Source organism: Lagopus muta, chromosome 18 (assembly GCF_023343835.1).
Source record: "Lagopus muta isolate bLagMut1 chromosome 18, bLagMut1 primary, whole genome shotgun sequence".
NCBI lineage: Eukaryota > Metazoa > Chordata > Aves > Galliformes > Phasianidae > Lagopus > Lagopus muta.
Window position 1 is genome coordinate 6,726,402 of NC_064450.1, and position 27,125 is coordinate 6,753,526.

The 27,125-nt window shown below is 41.1% G+C and overlaps 1 long non-coding RNA gene across 1 annotated transcript; it reads right to left on the reverse strand.

Annotated features, from left to right (window-relative positions):
- Positions 1 to 1,172: 1,172 nt before the first annotated feature.
- LOC125702108 (uncharacterized) lies at positions 1,173 to 26,783 on the reverse strand. Its single transcript, XR_007380442.1, has 3 exons — positions 26,631 to 26,783; positions 26,444 to 26,502; positions 1,173 to 2,616 (listed from the first exon to the last, which is right to left on the reverse strand). It is a non-coding gene; the product is annotated as an uncharacterized LOC125702108 (long non-coding RNA).
- Between the last annotated feature and the right edge of the window lie 342 nt (positions 26,784 to 27,125).

The window sequence follows — 27,125 nt, forward strand, 5'->3', positions numbered from 1 at the left end:
ACTCCTTTGGTATGGAAAGTGAGGAGGGATGCTACAAGTGGCACATCCTATGGAACTGTCAGGGCTGTTGTGTGATTGAGCATCCGACTGTCCCACTGCAGTGGGAGCCCAGCGAATGCTCCAGTGTCTGTGGCCATGAGCATCCAATGCCACAGTTCCTGTGCTCTGCTGTGCCCATCACTGCTGCCTTCATTCTGGGAAGAGATTTGAGTGTATTTCATCTTTTGTTGCTGAAGATGGAACTGTTCCTGTTCTGCTTTCATCATCTTTCTGATCTGTGCCTATTATCTTGAGGTAATCCTCAAGTCTGCCTCTAGACAGAATATCCCATGTCTGACCTTCAGGAATTGCCCATGAGGCCAAGTTGTGCTCGTTTCAGGAGTGTCATTTGTAGCAAACCAGTACAGAATTGCTTCCCTGCAGCCTTTCACTTCTTATCCATCTGACTAAATCAACAAAATAAGAAAAATACTGAGAATGGTCCCTAAATTACTATCGCTTTTTTTCCACTCAAAGAGATGTAGGACACATCTCTGTGCCATAGGGTGGTGATCTGATGCTTCTGTGTTCCGTGTTGCTGTTTCTGTAGCTCTTTCCATTATTTTCCTCTTGCTCTGGAGGATGAGCTGGTTCTGAACAGGCAGCTTTCAGGCTTGCCTTGGCCACTGTCGGTGCTTTTTCCTGATCTATCCTGAAGACTGACCACATCTTAATGACTTAAAACTAAGTCCAGAATCAGTTCACTACTTGTGATCTGATGAGAGTTTTCTTCAAGCAGAGAAATACTTTCAAATCTCAGAGCAATAACACACTACTAATATATGCTGTCCTTAAATAATAGCCTGACAGAGGGCAAAGACGGTAGAAGTCTCCATAGCCACTGCTGCTTTGTGCTGTATTTGAAATAAGGTGTAAACTTTATTTTCTCATTGCAAATCACAGAACTGCATTTGGAAGGGACATCTGGGAATATAAAATCCAAATGATTTAATTTTTTTTTTTTATTATTTTTTTTTTATTTTTATTTTTTGGAAAATTGGGGTTTGTTACTGTACAGGAACAGGAATGGGAGGGGAAATGGCTTTTACAGAAAGGAAGATGGGGAAGTTCCAGGGCATCAAGAAAGCTGAAAGCCCCAGATGTCAGTAAGCAGATGTTCTGCATTGGTGAGCTGCTGCCAGGGGAAGGCCATGATCCTTTATTAATGATTGAAGTTTCCTATGGATTGCCCATTTGCTGAGGCTGTTCATTTAAAGGGTTCTCTTGGTGATCCCTCTGCCCTCTTCAGCTGGGTCTTGTTGCTGTTTGAAAGCAGCACGGGGTAACACCTGCAGCTCTGAGGCCTTGGTTACTTGCTGCTGCAGGTGGGGCTGTGCAGGAGCTGGGCTGCAGACCCCTGTGCTCCAGGGCAGTGTTGGCTCCAAGGTCCCTCTTTGGTTGGAGAAGGAAAGAAGCAGAATAATTCCAATGGTCTTCCACACTTATTCTCCCAGGAATTAAGCTGAGGTTCCTTATCCCAAATTATTCCCAAGTCACCTCCTTGAGCCTGGATGAACTGCCCTGATGGCAACACGCCATTTCTGATCAAATCCAAATCTTAGAACTCGTTTTATTCTAGGCTTAAATAACGAGTATGGGAGATAAGGCAAAGCGTTAGCACAGATGTCCTTCTAGTTCCTTTCTGTTGGGGAGTGTTATTTGCCTTTCCTGGTCAAGCTTCAGTGGCACTGGTGTTCATTTTTGACAAACAGGGAATAGGGAATTTACTGCCTCTGTTTTGTGCTGGAAATCCGGTGAGATGTAATTTGCAGTGACTGGGATTCCTGTATTTCCTGGGGTTGATTTGGCAGGAAACACCATCACTTACTGTCTGTGTTAATCTTTCTATGAAAAACGTGAGGATGAAAGTGTGAAATCTGACTTTGGGATTAAGAACCGTTTTCTGTTCCTGTGTGGTATTTCTACCTACTGTGCTCACTTTCCTTGATTGCAGTATAATTATTACTGAGACTTCGGTGAAAAAATGCTGCAGTATTTTCTCCTTTTAACTACATCACAAGAAGCAGCTGGAAGTCCCAATCCTTCCTGTCATAGCTCAATTAAAAAGCTAGCTTGAATGTGATTTATTTTACTCTTGCCATTATGCTAGCTTAAATATAATAGGTCAAGAAGCAAATCTAGGGTTGTACTGTGAGGAAGAAGGCATCCATCCATCCATTTCAGCTTCCCAAATACTTTGTCCAGGTGGAAGAGTGTCAGCCAGTTCCCCAGGGTGCCACCCCATGGCTTGCAAATGCTGCCTGTCCCTGTTCTGGCTTCGTCATAGGAAACAGATGTGGAAATAATGGATGAGGATGGAAAGCCCTTTCCATTGCCATGTTCAGTAGTACAGGTGAACCTTGGTGTGAATTTTGCCTCCTTGTCCTAAAGCAAAACTACCATGCTCCTCAACTTTGTAAACCTTGTTTTTAGATACAGTTCTGGTTGGTACAGGTGGTGAGTTCACATCTCGCTCCTTGCTGCTACATCTTGTGATCCTGTTCCATAGTTATCCATCCCTGTGGCAGTTACTGGAATGCTGAGTGGCAGGAAATGCCCTCAAGGTTCTCCATAATTCTGCGGAGTGAATTGGGAAGATGATAAATTGCATCTGAAAATGTTCACTTGGGGAAATCTAATGATACAATGAATGTCAGTAGGAAGGGGGTGGGGGAAAAGAAAATCTGTGGTGTGATGTGGAAAGCAGAAGTTGGCAGCAAAACGGTCCTAAGCAGGGAAATGTAAATAGGAGGCACATATTAGCCTAACAATACTTTCTTGAGTGTTTCCCAGAACATTCCCTTGGTGCCTTTGACTTTCTGCCAGGGCACCAGCTGTGTTCCTGTCCAACCTCCTTCCTCTGTGAAGTGTTGCCATAATGCTCCCAAATACCAACCAACCCCTGCCCTACAGGCTGCCAGGAGCTCTCTCTCTATGGGGACAGACTTAACTGAGGCACACTTCCTTGCCATTAGGACTGTTGGGAAAGATAGGTGAGCGCATGTAGACATGCTTACAAATGTGAGTGAATGGTATCTAATACTTCAGTAATTAGAAATCTGTCAGTGCAGGAGCAAAGCTCAAGGCAGGGCTTCAACTGGGGTTGCTGGGCAGCCTATGGACCCAGATAGGTGAGGCAGGCAGGTTCAGGTTAACAAGTGGACCGTCAATTTTAAGAGAATCTCTTCAAACAGAAATCTTTCCTTTGTGAGAGAAAAATGGAAGCAGCTTTACCTGAAATCATCACAGAGACTTCTAAATCTGTCTCTATGAATGTCTGCTGGAAGCAATGTTTTCTTCTGTTTTTGTCTCTGAAAAGTAATATTCCTCTGGAGGTATTCTGCTGTGTAAGTACTGATACACACTGTCCAGCATGTGAAGTTATGTTTGCAGAGATAAATCCACAGTAAATATAGCCCATGAATTTCACTTTGTATTCTTTATCAGTGCCTTTGAATCTGAAAATGGGGCTGCTTAACCTTGTGGGGTGACACCTGGGTTGTCCAGTTCCAAGGGGTGTCATTGCAATTAGGAGAGGGCTGGCTAATTTAGTGTTTCAGGAACATGATCTTAAAACTAATTGCTTCTTCCTATAGAACTCTGAAGGCATCTATGCTCATCCTGTTGTGATTCATCTGTGTAAGACAGTCTTTGTGATGAGCACAACAGGGAAAGCTGCTATATTTTCTTTTAATGGCAGCTTTTAATTTACAGGAAAGAGTTGTGATCCCACTCGGAAGCTGTGGCAGAATTGACAGGGAAGATGGCAGTGTTGATTGTGTTTCTCTTCATGCCCAGATAGCTAAATCATCTCTCTCTCTACAAGGGATTATACACCGGGGAACTCATCACCAGTTTTTCCTCAACCTTTTCCTTCCTTTCTTCAGCTTATGATCTGAAAAATGATGTACGCTGCATGCCAAGGGGCTTCTGCTCTGTTCGTGGGTAAGTTCTGAAGCTGAGAATAGAGGGAATAAGCCATAAGTTTTACTTGTCGTGAGCAGGTTGGGTAGTGAAGACCGTTACCTTAAAGCCATGGCCAATTGAAATAGTGATCTTTTGATTGTATCTGATGTTCATGCATCTGCTACTTAGCAGATTCCTTAACAAGACCTCCAGCATGGTTGCCCTAAATATTAGCAATGCAATATTACTGATTTATTGGTGGTACTGAGGTAAAACCTGAGGAATGTTAAAACACAGGAGTCCAAATTTTGCTGAAGTTTTTGCCAAATCCAAATCAGGATTCTTTGTCCTCCATCCTGCTTTGACAATTCATAACAGCCTGAGTGTTCTCTTGCAGTTTGTGTGTATACAGATAATCCTTTTCAGTGCTGAATTAGCAAATATAGTAATTACTAATATTCTGTGCTTCAGCTACTGATCTATGGATGAAGTCAACTGCTTCTGACAATTGAAGTAATTATTTGGCTTGCCCAGTCCCTTCTCTACTTCCAACTCATATTCAGTTCTTGATGGTATCAATTTCTGGAATGAAACAACTATTCTGCCTCAATAAAATATTTATGGTTGTCAAGTGTTTCCTGATCTGCTGTGAGCTTGCTTTTGCTTTATTTGTTTATTGGTGTTCGTGTTTCTCCACAGTGCTTCAATGGAGAAACAAAGGGCCTCCCTTGTTAATGACAGTAGTGTGAATTACCCAACCTCATGTCTGAAATGGCCTTTTAGTTACCTTTAGGTATATTTTTCTCAGGCTACAAGCTGTTTGAAAATGCTGATGCTCAATATTTCATTTTCCTACTGAATGAGCATCTTAAACTAAAAATGCAAGTAGTTTATCACAGATTTATAGTGACCATCTTATATAATTCTTCTTAACCAATTAACCAACATCCTTGATTCATCCTTATCAACCTGCAGGTGATCTCTCCCCTTCTTCTAGGTAAAATCCACAGCTCTGACTTAATTTCATCTCCTATCATAAGATTTCTTTCCTTAGCCACACTTAAATTCAGTGTTAAATTGTAGTAAGCCAGGATATAAATGTAAGCGTGACATCTGAGATATAACCAGGGCTATTTCTTCAGTTTTATTATAATTTAATAATAGGCTTGTGGCCAACTGGCATTTATGAATTTTGTTGTTTATGAAGGTTAAAATGGAATTGACCTGCTGTAGATGTTTCCTTAATGCTTCTTTCATAACTGATGCCAGACAAGGTGACTAAATCTAATACACTGTGAAAGTTAAAATGGAAAATAAGCATCTGTGGGCTGAGCTTGGCTTTGAATGGTCAGAATATGACTCTAAGAAGCTGCTCATACTCCTTTCCAAATGTTATGATTCGATTTAGAAGATAAATTTCTGCAACTGAATGTGTGCATCACAGCTGTTGCTATTACTGCTTTGGTTAAAAAAAAGTAGCATGTTACTTCCCATCAGAAGCTTACTGAGTATCTGTCTTCAGCACATAGTTTGTCAGATATTAACTTAATGGAAGATTGAAAAAATCTGCCCAAGTATTACAACAGCCATTCCTCATCAGCTGGGAAAATTGGGGCAGCTTCCATTTTAAGGTAGCAGATACTTCTATGTAACTCATGGTGTCTTCAGAAAGGGCTCTGGGATCAGTAAGGAACTTTGGGAATGATACTTTGCTTTCAGAGCATCCTGATTTGTACAGGAGTAAGGAGTGAAAGCGGAAGTTGAGGATAACTCCTTGTGGAACTGGTAGAAACTTCTCCTTGCTTCTTTGAGAGAAGAGGGCTGGTAATGTGTGATACATTGCTAAATGCATTCTAGCCAGAATTGCTATACAGTGGCTTGCTGAGCCTAATTATAGCAAATCTGAAGGGAGATGAGACAACAATGGCATTTTATGCTCAGTAAAAGCTTATGGCATTCCCCCAGTGGTGCACATACCAATGTGGTGTGACTGACTTCAGTGCAAATGAGTCCCAAGGTTTGTGTTCAGTTTCCTGGTGGCTAGATATCCCTTCCTTGTCTGTGAGTTGAGGTTTGTACAGCACTTCTCATTTAGGGTAGCTTTCTCTTTCTTTCCTTCCTTGGTTAACTCCTGCAATTAGGCGCATGTTGTCCTTGCTGAATTGAGTCAGTTTATAAAGCCATGATTTCTGGGAGCGTGTGGCAGCAGTTGTGGATTTCTTCAATCAGATGTGTACAGCCTGATTTTTTTCTTAAATCATGGAGCTAATTCATATCCCAGCTTCCAAGCTGGTTTTGGGCACAGAAAGAAGCCTCTTGCACCTTCCGAGTTGAGTCAGTGAGTCTGAATTTCTGTCATCTAAATAAGTCTTCTGTGGACTGTAATTCTTCCACCCCTTCAGGTTGCTTATCTGTTGTCACCTCTTACCTCCTCTCTCTCAACCTCATTTTGGTTTTTTTTCTTTTCCTCCTGAGCAATCCCACCACCCATGGTTTGTTTTCATTGCAGCTTGCACAATAGTTATCACTTGAGCTTGGGCAAATCAGTTCTTGCTGACATACATGATTCTCTTCCAAAGAGTTCATTGGCCTGGGCAAGGATGCTTACATTCAGCTTCCTTAACTGCGCTTGAAGCCTCTCCTATTTGCCTTTTATTTTATTAGTTGGAATTTTAATAAAAATGAAAGATAAATAGGAATCTAGCCATGCATCTGAAGCTATTTTCTTGCTGATAGTTCAGTTCAGTGTTGAACACTATTCAAACTCTGGCTTATTTTCCTACATTAATCTGAAAACGGCGCACAGTTCTGGCTCTGTGCAGTATCTTAGCAGGCAGCTGGAGGCCAGCACAAGTATGTGATGCCTGAGTCATGGTACCATTCTTGCTTTCATAGGTGGAATTATGATTATTTTTATTAACATGACTGATTTATCTCCACTTTGGGATACTAAATGCAGTGCAGCTGTCTTGTTCTGGCTACACAAAAAGGCAATAACTGTCCCCAAAAGCTCAGGAGCTGAGAATAATGTGGAGGTGACAGATGGCTGAGGCTAATGTGGGAGCATGCAGACACCAGGCACAAGTTCTGATGCTCTTACTGTAATCCTACAACAGTGTCCACTTCTCCTTTAAGAGTGCAAAAGGCAATTTGTTGCCAAGCCAGAAACTGCAGCAAATTCAGATGCATATAACATAAGGGATTTTTTCCTACATTTTAGTTATGGGCTTCCTATAAAAGCAGCCAAACTCCAAATACCTGCTGTGGCCATCTGAATGTAATCTCAGGCAAACAGACACGGGATGTGCTGTGCCTAATGAAAGGGTCTGTGAGTGTAAATATTAGTATGAGGTAAGGAATGCAAACTGAAATTTGGTTTGGATGGGGGGGAAAAAGCAGTGCAGCACCAACTTGTGCATTGCTGAGAGCCTTAAGGCCTGATGCTGCAGAGCTGGTTTGCCTTGGGTCAAGCTGAATTTTGTAGGACCGTTATTTTGGCTTCAGATTTTGGAAATCCCCATGTGCTTCTGATGATGTGAGCAAACAAACACTGCTGGAGGTGCTCAGGGCTTTATCAGAGAGGGACATAAGCATTTAGGTGCCAGGGGGATCATAAATTCAGGGAGTGTTACAGCAACAAAGCACCTGTTAGGACAGGATATAATACAGATCTGAGGTCATTTTCCTACCTGGACATCTCTCTGGGAGTTAACTCTTTCCTTTGTGCACAAGCAGGTGTCATTGTCTGATGACTGCAGAGAGGAATGCCTGTGGTGTGGGTCACAATGTATGGAAATACCCTGATGTTGCAAATGTGAGGCTGCAAGTGTTAAACACAGCAACAAGTTGCTGTTTCTCCTGCCCTGTGCCAAGAAGATCTGGAGATAATAAGAATCAGGCATGAATTTATTTGTCTGCAGGGGTATTTCCTCTGTTGTGGAGATGGCCATTGCCCCATAAGCAGTGGTGTTTTGGTGTTGATAGGTAGGAGAGAGAATGGTGAATTTCCTCAGACAGTAATGGCTATCTGGAGCCTGAACGCTGTTGTCCAGTGAATAGTTCTTAAATATAAGCATTGAAAGTCATTAATATAAGGCCAAGATTTGGAGTATTTGAATCTTATGTTACTTTTAGAAATGTCTGGATGCATTTTATTGATAATATTTGTTACAAAGATTGCATGTTCAGTTTGAAATACCTGGAAACATCAAATAATGTCATGCAAGTCTCATAAAAATACAACTGATTAAAAATGGTAATTCAAAAGAGCACCATTAGCAAAGGCATGGCTTGGGTAAAGCAAAAGGGACACTTTGTTTCAATGGCAATTGTGAAAGGAGTCTCCTATTAAAAGCATTGTTTTCAGCTAAATTGTTAGAATTTACTTTGCATGCTGAATAAAATAATTAGAAATGGCTCTGTGGTGATGAAGGTTTTGTCATGAGAAAGTGCATTGGTTTGATGCCAGAATCTGAGCAGAAATCAGCAGCAAGCTGTGCCACTATCGTTGCATTAGGAATCTTGTACTAATATTTTCTAATTAGGACCGTTCAGAAGTAATGCCATCATTAGTCAGATAAACATCCTGCTTACCAAAATAAGGGCTGTAACTTCTGGACACTTGAGGGAAAAATTCAAAGCCTGGAAGCCAGTACGGAACTTCCATTGATGACAGTGTTCAATTTAGTGAATACCTGAAGGCAGAATTTGTCCCTTTCTCACTGAAACACTTGCTCTCTCTTTGACCATTTGTGCATTCAGTTCTTTTTATTGAAAGAAGCGCAGGGAACAATAGTGTCCCTGAAGGATTTCGGATTGCTTGTCTTGAATATGAGTCAGAAAATCCTGGAATAAAATCTCCCCAATGCTAGTAATTTTTCTCCAGAATTTCTCCCTCCCTGTTCCATGGAGCTGAGAGCTTCGACATAAATTCTAGCACTTGAAAGTGTGAAAGGCACTGACCTCACTTCTAAGGAGTTCATACCATCTGCCTTGGCATTATATTTCTTCCTTGATATTGTCTTTTTTTTCCTGCCATCATTATTGTAGCATTATATTATGGGTAGGTTAAGGCTAATACTTTTGAATTAAGCCTTTTGTACTGACCTGGTCTGATTGTGTGGCTCAGGCTGATCCCTGCTCACCCCTCTGGGCTGGTTTGCTTGGGAGCAGAGAGGGCAGAAAATTCACTGCAGAGCTTGAGCTGCTTGTGGGATGTTTGTCACAGCTGCGTTGTGCTTTCCAGTCCTAGACCTTCTTGATGATGGCTGCTTCTTGTCTCTTGGTGTCCTACCAAGGTGCCTTAAGGCTCCCAAGCTGTTTAGATCATTGATGGCATCATGCAGAAAGGTCATTCCTTTCTGTTCTCAATCTTCCCCAAGTCTCTCAGCAGCAGGTGCTTTGTCCAGGTCGGATGTGTTTCTCTGAAGATGAAAATCTTCACTGCTCTTCCCAGAAGGACCAGCCCAAGATAAACTGGGCCAATAGAAAAGCTCCACATCCATTAGAGCAGGGCAGTAGGGAGCAGCTAATGAGCTTTTATGGGAACTACAAATCTTTTGCTGTTTTGAGCATTCAGTACCAGATGGAAAGAGGTGGATGTGTGATGGCCTGAGAAGCCTTACCCAGGAACTACTCTCTATCAGAGGAATTGGTCTCTATTTTATCCTTATAAGTATTGATCCAATATCTCAGCAAAACACTGTGATTTAGACTAGTTCCCAGTAACTTTGGAAATAAAATAGTCTTTGGCACAAAGTCACTTCTGCCAGCTCCTTTTGACAGATTGCAATACAGTAAGTAAACTCCCTGTGGTCAGTAGTTTACTCTCAAATATGTGCAGTTCCAGTTTTGTCTTTGAGTTCTCTGAGGAAATTGGACTTCGTTGTTGCAGAGCTCAGGGAAAGTTTTTTCACACCTATTTGTTGTGTCTAGGGCTTAATTTTCAGTTGTTGTTGTTTTTTTTTTTTTTCTACTGGAAGGTGGGAGAGAGCAGAGGGGAATGGGAAAATGAATCCAATTTGGCAAGTTTATTTTCTTTCTATCCTGCAGCCAAAGCAGGAAGAAAATGTCTTAGAGTTGGCTGCTGTCCTTTCTGGATGTGTCTAAGTGTTTAAAGTAAAAAGTGATGACTTTGGCCACCCAGATCTCAGTGCCAAATTTAAGATGGTCGTGCTGCATGTACAAAACAGGCAGGTTTTGGTGAGGCTTTCAAGGGGGTGGAGGTACAAGAGGGAAAGAAACAAGGATGAATAAAGCAAATGTTTTCTGTTAGCTGGAAATAATATTATGAATGACACAGCAATGTTTAGAAAAAAAAAGTATCATGTGGGACGATTTGAGGATTTGGTGAGATTACCCTTAATCTTCGTCAGTCAATAAAAAAAGAAAATGAGAATAGATCCTTTCTTAGAAAGACAATGACATGTAGTGTGTTTGCTGGAGCTGGAAAATTGGCACAATGCGGTTCATGTCATAATAGCATTTAAATCCTCAACTTCAGGCACAAAAGTTTATCTGCTTTGTACTGGTATGCTCATAGCTAAGTGCGTTCTTCCATAACGCTCTGGAATTCCTTATCTGAAGGCTCATACGCTCATCTGATGACAAATTAGCATTATTGCTGAGAGATGCTCTTGGGTTCTTCAAGTTATCATTGAAAAAGACAGCTTGCAATGGATACAGGCTTAATCTATCTTGATAATTAATGAGCTGCTGGCTTAGCTTTTGTTGCTTTTCTTGTTGATTTTCTTGTTTTCTTACCTGTGTTTTGAGTAAAAAATCTTATTTCAAGAGTATTGAGATGCAGTTCCCAGCACTAGGTCTAGAAAAAGTGCAAAGACACTGAATGTGGTGTTGTGTTAAGGAATGCTGAACAAGGCTGGAGAGACCTGAAATAAATTTCTTATTCTGTGAGCCCATAGAGATCTCCAGAAGAAAAATGCAGTGCTAGAGCTAGGCAGTAATAACTGCTATATCAGATCCCTACTTTGAAATTGCATAAAATTACTTTTGGGTCTTAGAACACTTTTTAATACATCAGAGGTTAGCAGTTGATAACAGTTTGTGGGTGTGTGGAACCTCTAGGATTCAATGTTTTTTCCAATGATAATTCCAACTGGAAAGTAACAAAACATTGACTGGTTTTATGGTGAGAGGTAAATGGAACAATTATATTCATGTAAAGGTTGAACATTCAAGTCTGTGAAGATCATTTCTAATACAAGTGCAGCTTAAGGCATTACTGTGCATAGAACACAGCGATGCACTGCAAAATTAATGCTTCTCCTAATAGGTGAAGAGTGAGTTGTGTGTACATGGATTTAGTGTGTGAAGCTCAAAGAACAGTGTGCTTCTCATAGGAAGTGGAAGTCTTGTGCCAGCCAAAGCTAATGCTGATTTGTGGAGGAGAAACTGCTTCCACTGAGCAAACCCCAAGCCTACAGGGTTCTGCTTGTGAGAGGCCCATTGCAGTAGTGAGATGCTATTGAGATTTACTGATCTCTAAGGTGACAAATTTTAGCTTCCATGTGGTAGAGTAGATGCTCTGGTCTTGTAGTTGGATTTTTCCCTATTTTTCTGCTACTTCACTTCAGGAATTATGCTGTTCTGGAAAGCATCAACTATTTTTCACAGTCACAAAGAAGTTTGTTAATGGATATTTCATAATCATTCTCTAAACAGAATACTTACCCTGTCTGGAGACGGGCTGTAATGAGCAGCTCTTGGCACCAGAGCTGGGTGGAATTGTCAGTTTTCACCTTTTTTGAGTGTTCACAAAAGTTTGCAAAGTTAGAGGGTGACATTTCTTGTTTTCCTGCCAGCAAAGGAGGCTATTTGTGGTTAAGGTTATAAATTTAGTGTGAGCAAAATCTGAAGGTATTAGTGATTTGCCACACATGGAAATACATTGAATTGCAGTGTTCTTACTTTCACCTGACCAGAAAATCCATCTGTCTCCAGTCCCTTAAAAATAATTCAAAAGAAAATGGAAAATGCTATAGAGAACAACAATTCTTCCAGGAAAACGTCAGTAAATCTTCTGCCCTCCTTACTGCTACTACATAAATACTGATCAGTTTAGGGTTCATATTTATGAATATGGAAGAACATGGCAGGGAAAATCTGAATTGCAAACCTTATGCATTTCCTTTTTTGCTACAACCTGATGGATGCAAGCGATCTGTGCAAGTAAAAGGAAAACTTTAAGCTCTTTAGCTGCAGTTCTGCCCATAGAAGTTACCATGGCTCCACCAAATGCAGCTGAAATATTTGAGCTTGCATCAGTTCAGGATTTGGCATCAACTTTGTGAAAACGTGAATGCACTCCCAATAACCCACTTGTACCATAACCAACTTGTGTCAGTAGCCATTCATCTGGTGTTTGACCAGCTCTACTCCTCACTGGACTTGCCTGCAGCGCTGCAGAACTCAGGGGTGTGCTGAGAGATTACTTTTGGTCCTGAAAATGCACTGATACAGCTGAAGCACCCTATACATGTGAAGAGGAGCTGGAGGGAGGAGCTATCTGCTGGTGTATGTGGACAGCTTGCATCTGCGTGGCCTGAGAGGAGCAGTGCAAAGTGCAGTAGTATGAAACATGCTGACTCCTCGGCTTTGCAGCTGATTCCTGCTGTTGCTGCTGGGTTTTTCTCCCTTGCGATGGCAGCTGCGTACCGCTCTGTTGTCACAGATGCTTTTTGACAATTAAGAAATCTGCTGCTGCTCACAGCAAGCCCTGCCTCCCTGGTTTTATTTGGCAGCCTTTACCTTAAAAATGGTTAATTACTTGGCTTCTCTCTACCCCTCAGAGTTGCTTTTTTCAAGTTTACATTGCCATGACTGGGCAGCAGTAAATCATAGCCCAGCTGCAGCTACTGATCTCCTACAACCCTTTTTTTCTCTTAGTTGTAATTTCAACTATAAGCTCAACAATAAGCTCATCTCTTAATCTCAGCATGAACAAATGGAAAATGGTCAAATGACGCACAATTTTAAGCTTCTTGCTGTATAAATTAGACAGAGTGCGTCAGTTCACTGGAATACTCTGACCTTTTCTCCTTAAAAATATTGGTGGGGGGGAAGATCTGGGTTGATCTCTGGGTTAAAAGTCTTCTATATTTACAGTGCAGAACTGCCTAAGCATAAGGTACCAATATGTACAGAAGCTGGTGCTTAAAATACATAGGGAAGTGGAAGCCAGGGCATATAGAGGAGAGTGCCAATAAAAGCCGGACTGTTACTAGCTTTCAGCAGCTAAATTTACTATAGTATTTGTATAGGATAGTATTTCCCATCCTAAGTATAGGGAATAGGGATATGCCAGCTACCTGTGGGATTTAAAACTGGATTCAGAATCACTTTAATCAGAGCATTGTTCCTCCTTTATTTCAGCTGTGAGCCAAATTTGGCCCCGCTTCCCCCAGTGCGAGAGGCTATTGCAGCCAAGCAAAGGCAGAGCTTGGCTGTGTGTGCTGGGAAGGGAACCAGGAGCAGCACTGGCCCTGGGATAATTTGAATATTAATCTTGCTCAATGCACCCCATGACTGTGAGTGTTGAGCCAAGTTAGGTTACAAACTGATCTATTGCAAAAATCTGGTTTTGCCAGTGCTAAGGGAATGGATTTTCCATCATCAGTGCTTACCTTGTTATTGCAGTTCTGTTATATCAGTTGGGTTTGGTTTTCAATTGCCTGCTGCAATAATGGTGATCAAGTCATATAGAACACTTAGCTTGATTTATAAACTCAGCAGGTGGGTGATTTTTGTATAGGGGTGTAGTTCTGTACACATAATAGACTGCATTTGGAGAAAAGATTTCTCTATTGTGTCACCTGATGCTCAATGTAAAAAAAATTACTGCTATAAAAGAGTTTTTTTCAGAATTTCCAGACAAAGAATTCACTTTTTGTACTCATTACTTGCTTTAGAGAGAGCCTTTTTTACAATGCAAGTGCAGCTGATGCTTGTTTGCTGTTCTCCGCAGTTTGTGCCCTGCATGTGGGGCTCAGAGATGGCTGCTGATTTGTCCCTTGCTCTCCTTCACTTCGGTGTGGAATTAGTTCCTTCATTATCAGCATCTGCTAATAATGATGGTTAAAAGTGGAGGGCAAGAGGGCAGAAAGCCTAACAATATCCAAAGTCAGGGACAGGGCTGAATTTGATTCCTTTTTTTTGGGTGCTATGTGCAACATGAGGGGTGTGAGCTTGAAATCATCAGGAAATCAAATTATTAAAGCATTTCATATCTGAAGTTCTCAGTATTTCTGAAGTAAGGAAGGAATCTTAGTGAGATCTGGGAGGGCAGTGCCCATGTGTGTTTGGGCGTCCTTCTGCCAAATCCCTGATCTGAATGGGTTCAGATGTGGGACTGTTTGCCATCCCCTAAACATAACCACCCACATGTTGTGCCTGTGTTTATTGACATCACGTTTTCATTTGTTCCTTATGTATCTTTCTTCATTTTCTTATGGATAGCAGAGCTGCAGGACCTCACTATTTGATGCACATGCTTCACAAGCTCATTCTAAGCCTGAAACCTGCTGCTTAATGCATTATTGAAAGCTGTTCTTTATTTTTAAACTTTCCAGGGAGTTAAAAATAGACGACCTGATCCTTTTCATTCTGTTATAAATCAAGAGTGGATCAGAATTATACATTGAACACTGTATAATCCATTGGTCAGGGATTGCATCTGGTGAATGCATAAGTTAACTGAACCAAGTCTATTAGTTTCTCTAAAAAATAAAAATTCCAACCTGATTCTTGGCCACTTCTTCACTGGATTAAGGTGCCCTGACTCAGTTTAAGTGTACGGAAGCATCACTGGATTTTGAGCTATGTATTTTCATTTTCATCCAGTAGAATGAGTAGAAATTTGAGCAGGAATGTCCTGATTTTGTGCTTGTTGTGGATCTACTTTTTAATTCTTTTTTGTGAGAATGGAATGTAATGCTTTAAAAATCTATTGCTTTGAACTGGATAGCTTTCAGGAACCCAAACCCCTGCCTCATCTGTATGTGAATAGTAGTTTGTCTTGACACTTGGCACGTGACTATGAAATATGTAATAACCAAGGCAAGAGTGGAACTGGAACAAGTTTGACTACCATGAGTTATTTTGTAAGATCTGTGGAAGGGATCTGGTCCAATGAGAGAGTGCCTGTGAGCATCCTGGCTACCCAATTCTTTCAGTTTCTATGAAAATGTACTATGCAATGGTGTTAATTATTGTTACAGGTGGGATTCTCAGACGTACTCAGAGCCAGCAAAGCCCTATTCATGCCAAGGGCATGGATAAATGTTCTAGAAAACCACACTGAAATATCTGAATAGTAGAGGTGACCAGGGACTACTTTTCCATATCTGCTTTTGTCTGTGTCCTCCTTTGCAATTTTGGGACCTGAGAAAAATTTCATGGGCTGAAATCTCATTGAAAAGAGAATTCTTCATACCTTGACTTGATTTCATTCCAAAGGAGTTTCTTAAATCAGGGTGGGTAAAGTTTCACCAAAACTGTCAGTGAGCAGTAATTTGGGATAAAATATTGAGATGATTATTCTTGAACAAAAAACTGTCATAGCATTTTTGTATGCAATTGTTTTCTTGCACTGTATCAATAGGAGATGACCTGCTAGCTTACATCTGTTCTGAAAACCACCTTACATGCTCTTCTGCAGTTTTCTAATCCTTAAACATGTCCACTCTAAGAAAAACCTCTTCTTGGAAGATGTTTTTTGATGCAGATATGCAAATAAGTTCTAAGGCAAGTTATGGAGGGAATTTCTAATGAATGCTGCATCTCCAGAGAAATTATCCCTGTGCTCATACGCTGGTAAAGAACAAGCTGAGCCAAGAGATTCATCTCAAATGTGATGAGGCAGAGAAACTTTGCTTGTACTCTTTGTGTATTTCATGCAGAACACTGCTTGCTAAAAGCGAGCCATTAGGGCCAACTTCAGTGTGCATCTCTCAGCCTCACATCCCACCTTTTGCAAAGTGTTATCTCTATATATGGGGTGTAGGATGCTCTGTGAGGTCAGAATTGGTGCCTGCTTTTTAGGCTTCAGCTTTTTCCAATTGTAAAACAGAATACCTAGAGAAAGGAAAGGTTTAGAGGACTTCTGCAGCCAGAAACGTTCTGCAAGGTGTTCCGTATCCTATTGCTCATGAACTCTCTGATCTATATTTACAAATGGCAGGTAAGCAAAAATAGGTTTGGATGAAAGGAATACTGCCAGCCACCTGGCTCACTAGCTTAGTGTCACGTTCATGGTTCTTGACCTCCCTAGGGCCTCCACAAGGGTGTTAGAGCTCGGGGGGATTAGAAGGAATGCAAAGCACTAATTCAGCTTTTCCCGCAGCGGGTAGGTTACATCCACTGCTGCCATCAGTTGCAATATGATTTTTTTGTTTTCTAATAAAGAGAGGAGTTGGCTGGGAAGTGGACATGCTAGCTGCGTGAAGACAGCGGTGGCTGGCTACCTCTCAGCGCTTGTGCTGTATTTTTGGAAAGAATTCTGGAACAGTTGATGGAAAAGCAACAAGCTGAGAACAGTGGCCACCATTTAACAGTAATCTATAGATGTGTTTGTTCTCGAATCTCAGAGGTACAGATGGCAAAGTGCAAAAAGAAGAGTTGTGAGTTTGGGGTTTTGTCAGCATGGGGATGTTTGTAAAAACTGCATCATGTCAGAGCTCGCTGTGCTGAAAGGTAAGGTAGGCAGTTAATTAATACAGTACAAGCTCTTCACCCATAACTTGGATATCTAAGGGTGGTAAAGGGTCAGGATTTGTGCTCCCACTTGGTAGCAGGAGAAAATGAGGTCTGGCGTCCACCCCAATGACAAAACTGTAAGGTAATGGCCCCAAGCTGTGCCAGATGAGGTTTCAGGTTGGCTATTAGGAGCAGTTGGGCACTGGCACGGCTGCCTAGAGAGGTGGAGGACTCACTGTCCCTGAAGGTGCCCCGTAACCATGGGATATGGTACTGATGAGGGCATAGTGGGGCTGGGGTTGGACTTGGGGATCTTAGAGGTCTTTTCCAGCATTAATAATCCTATGGTTCTCTGCCCTCCCCTCAGCTCTGCACACAGCAGCAGCTCCCTGTTCTTGTGATTCTTGGGGTGATGGAGTTCTGCTCTCTTGCTGTGTGGATGCCTTGTGCCAGGCCACACTGCAGGCTCTGTTTTTGTATATCGAGGAGAGGGTAAGAAGGAGAAGCAGAAATGGATTTGTAAATAGGCTGAATTATCAAGGACTCCTATTGCAACACAAAAATCTGAGTTGGAGTGTTAGTAAGAGGAATGTTTCTGGCCAATGCTCTATTTATGTGAAGTGTTAAAATACTTCAGTTCTCACTAACTTGAGCTTCTGCCCATGTGATTTCTGGTCTGTAGCAATTCTTTCTGTGTATCTGTAACAAAGCCAGTGACACTGGATGACACTGCTTTCATTTCTGGGGATATCATCCAATGCAATGAGCTGTGGATTAACGCACTGTGAAGTATTTGATTTGTTTTTTAAGATTCTTATGTGACTCTCCCACTTTAACATAGCTAATCAATGCTCATACTACAGCAGTTTTACGTTCCCTGAAGTGTATAACCTATCAACCTAAGTAATCCCAGCTGGTGAATATTAGGGAAGGTCTGTGCTAAGATGTACATAGGCTTTAACTACTGTGCATTGCTCTGGTTCAAACAGCAGAATTCTCCTCTTTGGAGGAGACAGAATTCAAATGCAGTGCTCTGAGCAAAGGGAAAACACAGTTTATTTAGATGCCAAAAAGATGACTTGTTCTGGATGTCACCTGCTAAATAAGCAGCTGAGGAACAGATTAAAGCAGGGTTAAAGAGTAGTACCAGTTGGAAAAAGCGTTTTTCATTTATATTCTTTTTCTATGAACTGTGACTGCCCATTTGCAGCACAGGTTCTTCTCTGCTGTGTTAAGAATTCCTGGTGAAGAGGGAGATGTTTTTATTTTGAAACTCCTCTTCTAAACCAACTTTGAGTTGAATTGGGAATTTCGATGGAAAGATGCTCAGCTATGTCTGAATCAATAGGAGGTATAGCTGCTCTGAGTTTATACACAAGCATGTCATGATCTCTCAGCAATCGTTAGATGTATAAGTTGTGTTAAAGTGCATGTTTCCACTCAGCACCATGTCTGGGAAAGTCAATCCTGTAAAACAGTCAAGCTGAAAAAAGAAAGTCAAGCTGTAAAACAAATAATCTTAAGCATGATTTTCCCCTCCTGTAGCAAGGGCAAGCTGTGCTGGTTGCTTTTCCAATAGCTTTGGTTTTCTACAAAGAAATGCTGAGAAGTGTGATATGAGAGCAGTTACTATCATGAAGGGAAGGTAGAAAAAAGTGCATTTGAGTTCATAGGGCTTTCTTCTGTGCAAACAGGAAGCTGCTTGACTAGAAAGACGACTACCAAATAGGCTGTGTATGGCAATACAGGTGTGTGTAAGTGGGCTTCAACACTTACTATGCTGTAAATGATTAGGTCTTTAAGATTAAGTGGAAACATAACAGAAATAGCTGATAGATTTTCAATGTACAGATTATTTTTATGGAAGCCACTTGTTTCCAATACAGTCTGTGTCACTGGCAGGGGAATTATATCTTGGAGACACAGGATAGATGGTAATCTGCTAATCTCCACTAACAGGTGCTTTCCAGGCAAATGCATGCCCATCCCTTTAAGATGCTCTGGAACTGCTTTGGGGACTCTTCGTGAGTCTATTCTTCAAACCCAGGGCCAAAGAGGCTGTATTTGTCTGCCTACTATTAGGTTCCTAAATCCGTGTCGTGTAGATTTAGAACATGGAAGCGTGATTGCAAAGCTCAACTGGCACTCTATTAAGAGAACTATTTGCAGAATGCAGCAGCCCAAAGTATGGCCAAATCTAAAAGATGAGTCTATGGGTGCCACCTCCAAACTCTTCTTTCTGAATTTCTTCTTCTGAGTTCTGTGAACTGCTTACTTCTCCTATTAAGCCAAGCATGCAGCTTTGGGGCTGAATCATGGAAATCAGTTCTGTGGCAGGAAGAGAAACCCAAGTCTTCTGACTCATAGAAAACTGCTCTTAATTGGTTGAATAATATTGTCGTAGTTTAATTTGAATCAATTCATACGTAAGTTATATAATTCCCAATGCTCCACCACCAGCCTGTAAAGAAGAGATTTCTTCACATTAGAGGCGGAAAATCGAAGCCTTTACCTATAACTAGGAAAGTGTGGGACTTCCCAGATCATAGGAAGAAATGAGAGAACATCAGATGCAATAGTGGCATTCTGTGCACTTCACTTGGTCTGGAAGGTCACCAAAGCCTTATAGCAGTGGAGAGATCATGACACCTTTTACAGAGTAAGAAATCAATTGAGAGAGGTTAAACAGATAGTTTAAGACTGTACATCAAGGGAAGTCAGTGCATCCCTGATAAAGCTGCTGAAAGGACCCAGTTCACTGGTGAAAAAAGGACCTTCTTAGCAGGGACTTGGGGTGAGGAAATTGGAAATGCTGGATGGAAAAAAAAAATAACTGCCAGGTTGAAGATAAGTGAATAAAAATACACTGCCAGCAAGCAAGGACAGCTGTGGTGTTACACCCAGTGGCAACTGTGGAAAAACAAGGCTGTAAAATAAATATACACATGGGGAAAGGTTAGGCAGGTCCTACATTCCACACTACTGTTACTGTAACCCAGTGAATACAACACCTTGTTTTTGGATGTGAACACAACAGTGATCCTGTTGCTGCCAGCTAATGGAAAGGATGGGTGATGCTTGTGTCATTCAAAACTCACTGTGTTGGTCTGCCTTCATCTGCAAATCTGTGACCCTCTGCTAAAAGGAGAGGGGAACTATGATATTGGATTCATGCTATCATGATTGTATTGTACATATTTTTGATAGAATGACAATAAGTTGGTTTAGCTAAGAGACTTAATGTAAGAACCTCAATGGTCATTCTTTTCTTAGCAGAAGTGTGTGCCAGGAGAAAAAGTTCATTAGTGCCTGAAATAAAACCAGAACTGCCTCATTTTCCAATTACATCTATCACAGCACAGTATTAAGATTTTTGTGCTGTTCTGAGGGGGAGCAATGTGAGATGTTCTGTATATGGACTCGGACTGAGGTCAGCTGGCCTCATGCAATGACCAGCATCAAGGTAGCAGTGATGGCATTGCCAGGTAATAGTTATTCGGAGACTTTGGCTTCATGTCATGGGGAAGTCCAAGCATAATTTGAGAAATTGACAGTTGTGGGAGGCTTCCATGTCCACGAATAGATGTTGAACAGTTTGGCCGTGCAGCCTTGCTTTACCTCTAACAAGAGTTAAAACATTTGAGACCTTTTGCCAAAGGTTTGTGGGTCTAAATGTCATGCCATGTCTCTAAAATCAATCCAAACTATTCCAGAAAGTTTAAAAAAAAAAAAAAAAAAAAAAAAAAAAAAAAAAAAAAAAGAAACAGAAATGATAGAGAAGTAAATATAAAAAACATAAACTAGCCTTACTCCTACATAATAGGATTTCTTCCCAGCAACAGGCTGGGCAAGGGTTGGTGCTCAAGTCTCCTCCAACCACTCAGGTTATTCTCAGTGCACTGTTGGTGGTGCTATTTAAGAATTTCCAGTACACCGAATGGTAACTTTAGTCTGCATTGTCAGGAAAAAAATATCACCTACAAACTATTTTAGACTTAAGCACATAAACAGTTACTAATACAGTGCTTTACGAGGCTCAGTTAGTTATGGAGCTAAGCTCTCTGTTGGTAAAGTAAAACCAAAGAATATTTAATCTGCAGCCATGCACATAGTGTATTAAAAAGTTACTTAATTTTCCATAGGGGGAGGGAGATGTTGTGCTGTAGTTATCAGGTGGTGGTTGTGCCATGGAATTGTATTTGCCAGTTTGACAAATGCATTTAATAAGGTATATTGTTCAATGCCTGATAGATATTTGTCCCATTACCATTTGATAAATACAGTGTTTGCTTTTATATGTGTGAAATAATGAAAAGTAGGCTAGCCAGTGATGGCTGTGTAAAAGACAAAAATGCATGAAATCAAACAAGTAAAAATACCTACACTTGTGAGGATCACACAGGTGAATGACTAAGCAAATAAATACGAAAGACATCATAGTGTCAGAATAAAGAAGTCAAACAATTGAAAAGGATGAATTGTTTCTACAGAAACTGAGGAAATTGTCAGCCTAGTTCAACTTAATTGTCGGACTTTACTGAAAGTTGGCAATTCCAGTTAATTTCTATGGTATTTCAGATGCTTGTAATGACATACCATGAGTTGCAGCCGCTGTCTGACACTGGTGCTGAATCATATGGCTTGCTGCAAAGTTTGCAGATGTCACAGGCAAGACCTAATTAAGAGGTTGTAATCAAGATGTATCTGAGCCCTGACCCAGTATTCACTGAAGTCTCCAATAATCCTTCCATCAACCTCAGTGATGGCTCATCCTCTTTAAAGCAGCTGTGTGCTGCCCCCAAACTGCTCTTTTGCTGTGCTCCTGCAGGGTAGATTTGATTCTCATGGCTTTTTAGAATTTCCAGTATTAAAGAGCTATCAGATAGTTAAAATTACTTAGGATCGCTGTCTTATACACAACATCTTGTAAGCTTAAAAGCAAATTGTTGGCATTTCTTTCCTAGCGATCACTGGCAAATGATTGGGATGAGCTCCATCTCTGCCAGACTCAGCGCTGTGGAGCCTTACTGTTTTGGCGGAGAGTACAAACGATTTCCATTGTGCTGCTCGAGCAAAAAATATATGAAGCTGTTGAATCTTGCACTTCTATGTGCTTTCATTTGGCAAAGGAAAATGTAATCATTAAACAAATCTGTTTATCTAGCAGGTCAACTTTGATGTATCTTAGCTAGTAGAAATCATTACTCCACGTCTATTTCTTGCAGGGTGTGAACGAGTTCTCTTAGAACAAAGAACAGAAAGCTCATGTTGCCAATGAGATTTTTATGGCCTTTCAGTATCTTCCAATAGCTTTGAAAGGAATTTTTATTCTCTATAATTTACCTCTTCCTAATTTACCTTTGGAATCAATCTCTGCTTTATTGAAGTAAAAGATCTTCTCATTCCATTATGCTTAGTCTTGGGGCAAGCCAATGTGATTTATGGAAGGCAGATAGAAGCTATCTTCTGGCTTCAGCCAAAAGCCACGTAGGCCCACAGTTATCTGAGCAAGGGTTGAGCATCCCGTGCACAGCAGCTGTTTGCTGAAGGCTTTGATGGTCTGGCTGCCTTGGAAGGTGACCAGGCTCATCTCACACCTCTATAATGCAAAGCAAAACCTGATTTATTTCCAGTGTATTCCAGGGTCAGTGCTACCATGTCAGATTCTCATCTGCAAATTGTCTTGTGAAGCATGAGACTGTTTTGGGTGAGGGCATAGAGAGTTAATTACCTATGTCCAGGTGTAAGGAACTTTGAGAAGGAATAGAGTCTGATTGCTGTCAATTTCCCCACAAATCTTTCTAAAGCAGCTCTTCCCTTTTAATGAGTTACAAATCCTACTAATCCACTTTCTTTCATTTTATTACAAGTTGGAAGTGTCCAAAAGTTTCCCCATCCATACTCTGACTGTACAATACACTGCATATTCAGTCCAGTGAAACTTTGCATTTATGACATTCCAAAAGCTGTTGCATATTAGCAGTTTCTCCAGCTCCAGGGTGTTTTGCAACACAGCAGTCTAACTAATGATTAAGGGGAAAACAACATAATCATGTGCTGACACTGAGTTATTTTATAAGCTACTTTTATCTCTGATGCCCATTTTCTACCTGCCACAGAGTTTCTGCGGTCCAGCCCAGAAGTGTTCCTGCAGCTGCACTGGGAGGAGTTGGATCTTCCCTACTCCAGGGTCCAACCCCTTTATCCACCAGAAGAAAAGGGAATTCAGCTCTTATCAGCTGTCAGGACTCCATGACAGTTATCCTTGCATGCACATTTATTACCAGGTTTAATTTAACGTATGGAGAACAAGTGAAAACTGCAGCTGGTTTTGTGGTGTGGAAGCAGTGACAACTCTGATGTATCTTAGCCAGTAGAAGTCATTACTCCACATCTATTTCTTGCAGGTTGTGAACTAGTTCTCTTAGAACAAAGAACAGAAAGCTCATGTTGCCAATGAGATTTTTATAGCCTTTCAGTATATTCCAGTAGCACAGCTTAGCCATTGGGCTTGGGCTGTGTAGGTCAAAAAATGGTTTTCTTGCCTGCACTGAGCACACAAGGATGCTCATAGAGTTGTGTATTTAGAGGTGTTAGCATGACTTGAGGGTTTCTTTTGAATGGGGAGGGTTAATCATAGCGATTTAGCTCCCTTGTATGACTTCTCCAGAGGAGTAGTCTGTCAATCACATAATTCATGAGTGATGAGTATGAAACCTCTGGGGTTACACACGAAGTAGAAGAGAGCCCACAGAACCATTTCCCTCAGGTGAGGTTTGCTTCTAGCTGCCTTGCAGTGAGTGGGTGGCTGAGCTTCCTGGGATTTCTGAGCTCTGCTGAGCTGAACAATTCAGCAGGTGCTGTGACTGATCCCTCCAGACAGCCTGGGGAAATGCAGGTGCCCCACTGCTGCAATGTGAAGCTTCCAAACTGGGCCAAGTTCCCTGAAAAGCTTTAAAACTGTAATGTTTTCTGAATAAACAGCGTATCGGGTTGCAACAAAGCACCAAGTGACTTAAAAGTTGGCTTTGTTTGATGTAGTTCTTACAGAAGCATCCAACATTTCCTATTGCTGAGCTGAGATTTACCTGTGTGTTTACAAATCCAAGTGTTAATCTGTGAAGGTAAAACTATGTCAGTTTTCCCATAATTCTCAGAGGAGAGGGAAAAAAATGTCATAAAACAGACTGAATTCTGCAAAACAAATAATGCAGAGCAATTTAGCAGTGCTTCTATTTCCTGCTTGATTTCTTCAATCCTTCCAAGAACACTTAAGGAATCAAAACTGATACTTAATTCTGACAGTGTGTTAATGGAAAGTTTGAGGCAGTGGAAAATCATTTTATTTTTTTTTTTTCATTTCAGCAATATTTACAATTTGCCAATTCAGTCATTTTTTGGCAATTGCTCTCTATGCCCGTGAATCCCAAACTCACTTGGATGCAAGGCATGAGAATGGGGTAGTAAAAAGATAGGGCTCGTTTTATCTGTGAGCCAAGCCTGTTACCTTTAAATGAGATTGATCATCCTCGGGACAGATCAACTATTTCTGTGGGTAAAAGTTGTGTACAGACTATTGTCTTGTTAAACTATGGAAGAGGCAGAACTTGAACTCTCTCTTGAAAGTATCTGTCTAAAGCCGTACAGCTCTGTTTATGGTTATACGCATGAGGCCAAACCACTGTGACTTCAAAAAGACTTTTCAGAAGAAAATAGAACTCTAGTTCATTCATCCCAGAAATTAAATTTAAAAATAATTAAGTAAATTGAAAAATAAGAAATTATTTCTGCATTGTTATATGTTCATAGTTTCCAGTGTTTAGATGTTAAAATTGTGGTCGTTTTTGTTGGTGGCTGACTAAAGAAAGAATAGAGGAGAGAAAAAGGTCCAAAGGGGTTTTAATTAAAGTATTAAAAGTTATGAGGGGCACAGCTGTCTGATCACTTCATTGTCCCTCAGGGAAGAGTCAAAGGGTTAAGATTAATGACAAATACATCTAAAGCATGTCAAAGGAAAAATATTGTACATATTTAAGCAGCCTTTGGAATTAACTGTTGCAGGGAAGCGGTGTGAGAGTATATGGTGTAACATGACTTTTTAAGGAGTCGGCTATTTTATAGACAGTAATAGCTAGGAGGTAGTATTTATATCTTGACGTCTGACAGCTTTAACCTTAGTGATGGCTCTGAACTTAATGGTGCTAAACTCTTAGAAACTGTAAGGCCAAAGAAGTGGGTATTGCATTAACAGTAACAAAGCAGTGAAGTTGCAGAAATTCTAATGACACAGAGTACATGCTGTGCATCTCTTATAGACTGGCCTAGCTAAACGTGCAGTGGGCTTTATTTCAGGGGTATTGGTTTGTTCTTCAAGTATCCTGTAAGAAACAGCGTTAAAATATCAGCAATTCTATTCGAATCAGTTAGCTGGAAGCTTGCAAACATAAATGAAATCAGTGCAAGCCACTATTAAGGTCCATACTGTTGTTAGGTTGTAAGGAAACCTCAGTGACAGTGCATTCATTTGAAGGTTACCTTAAGTATTTCCCAAACTGCTATATGTGACCCTGGAGGTTTGATATAGCACACACCAGGCATGTATTCCTTCCCTGAGTTCTCAGATGAATGAAAGGTGGACAGAAAGAGAATAGTTTTTGCTGTTTCTATCAGACTATATCTGTCAGGGAGAGGTACAGGAGAAGCTGAATTAATTGCAGTGTGCCACGAGCAGTTCTGGAAGGCACAGCAGTGGAAAACAAAGAGCTTGTATGTCAGCTGCAGCAAATTAATAGGGATTCACTTAGCCAACGGAGTTATGCCATTTTAGCACCAGCTGTGGAAGGATCTGTCCCACTATCTTTCACTTACATGAGCTAAGAAACAGAGATTCAGTAACATGCCTCTCTGCTGAGTCAATAGAGTAAGAACCTTTCTTTCCATGTGCATTAGTTTTGTGGCTATGGCAACAGTGTATGCGTGAGGGAAGGGATGGCTTAAAATAGGCTCCTGCTCCCAGTTGGAAAGAGCTGTCAGCAAGCGTGTGGTCACCCCAGGGCAGCAGGGAGGCAGGTGCTCAGCTCAGCCTCCCTTGGGTCACCTGCTTCAGAGAGAGGCTGTGACAATTCCTCCTCCTTGAGAGAAATTGTTGGTGGCTGCTCAGGCAAAGTCTACCTCAGTACCTCATAGGCACGAAATATTTCCAGCACTGCTCATTGTTGTAGGCTGTCCATCCTCCAACTCCTTCTCTACTACATGTAGAGAAAAGGAGAGGGCTTGGGATGTGGAAAATAGTAGTTTTGGCTCATGAGCTGTAACCTGTTTTGGTCTCTGTTAATTAATTTGGCATTGGTTGTATTGCATTGCATGCTATTATTAGTTTCTCTCTTCCCCTCTGCAACAAATTAGGGCTTTCACATCTGCCTAAAAATAAAACTTTCCTGTCTGCTGGCTAACAAGCAAAACCAGAATGCAGCATATGTGTAATAAAGATGCACAGCTGTTCTGTCTGTGAACTCAGGAATGTGCAGGGGGGTGTTGTGTAAGGGTCTGTAGGTACCCAACAGCAAGGAAGGGTATTTCCAAGAAACTGACGCGAGGCATTGTGGAGAGATGGTTGCAAAAGATGAAGCTAGAGGGGAAGCATCCAGGAGATTACTAGAACTTAAATGGGAAAATACTTATTCATTATAGTTTTCTTTTAATGCCAGTCCTGTACGGTGGTGATCTTAATGAAAGAAAGTTGGATGCAGAGGAAGAGGTGTCATTCCCCTAAGAGTCTACTTACCTCCCTGCTCCTGCAGGCATCTGTCCTGGGCACAGTCCTCCTCCATCCTAGCCTAGAAACTAAAGAAGAAAAGCATACCTCAAAAGTGCCATAGCTTTTATGTTTCTAACACCAAAGCATTTGAGAGCCCTCTATGATTCTGTTTTCTTACTCTCACAAACCTCTACTTGAGATATTGCTCACCCACCTGAGAACGTCACAGAGTGAAAAGAGTAGGGCTGGTGGCACGTTCTGTTGTTTCAGCAGCCATGTGCTTAGTAAGGCTTCTGTCAGCTCCAGACTGGTGCTTGTGCTGCTTAATGTGCTTCAAGCAAGGAGGGCTGTGTAACACAGCCCGCGTGTTTTCATTCTTTCCGTGGCTCAAATAGACAGGCATCCTCCAGAGAGCTGGTTTGAGCTGGTCTCACTTCTTATCACCTGACACATTTAGATATGCTCTTTAGGTAACATTAGCTAATGAATTTCCTTTGACACTGGTATTTACTCTGTCTCTGCGTTACTTACATTTCTGTGATGTAGGATGCTTGTTTTGCTTGTTCTCATTCTGGCTGTCCGGGTGATGTATTAATATTGAGGGCTGTTATGTAGACAGTAAGCATTTTTTTTTTTTTAAGAAACTGGTTAAATGGAAACGATCTGTTTTACATTTGCATTTGGCCTCAAAGTGACAGCATAGAATTGT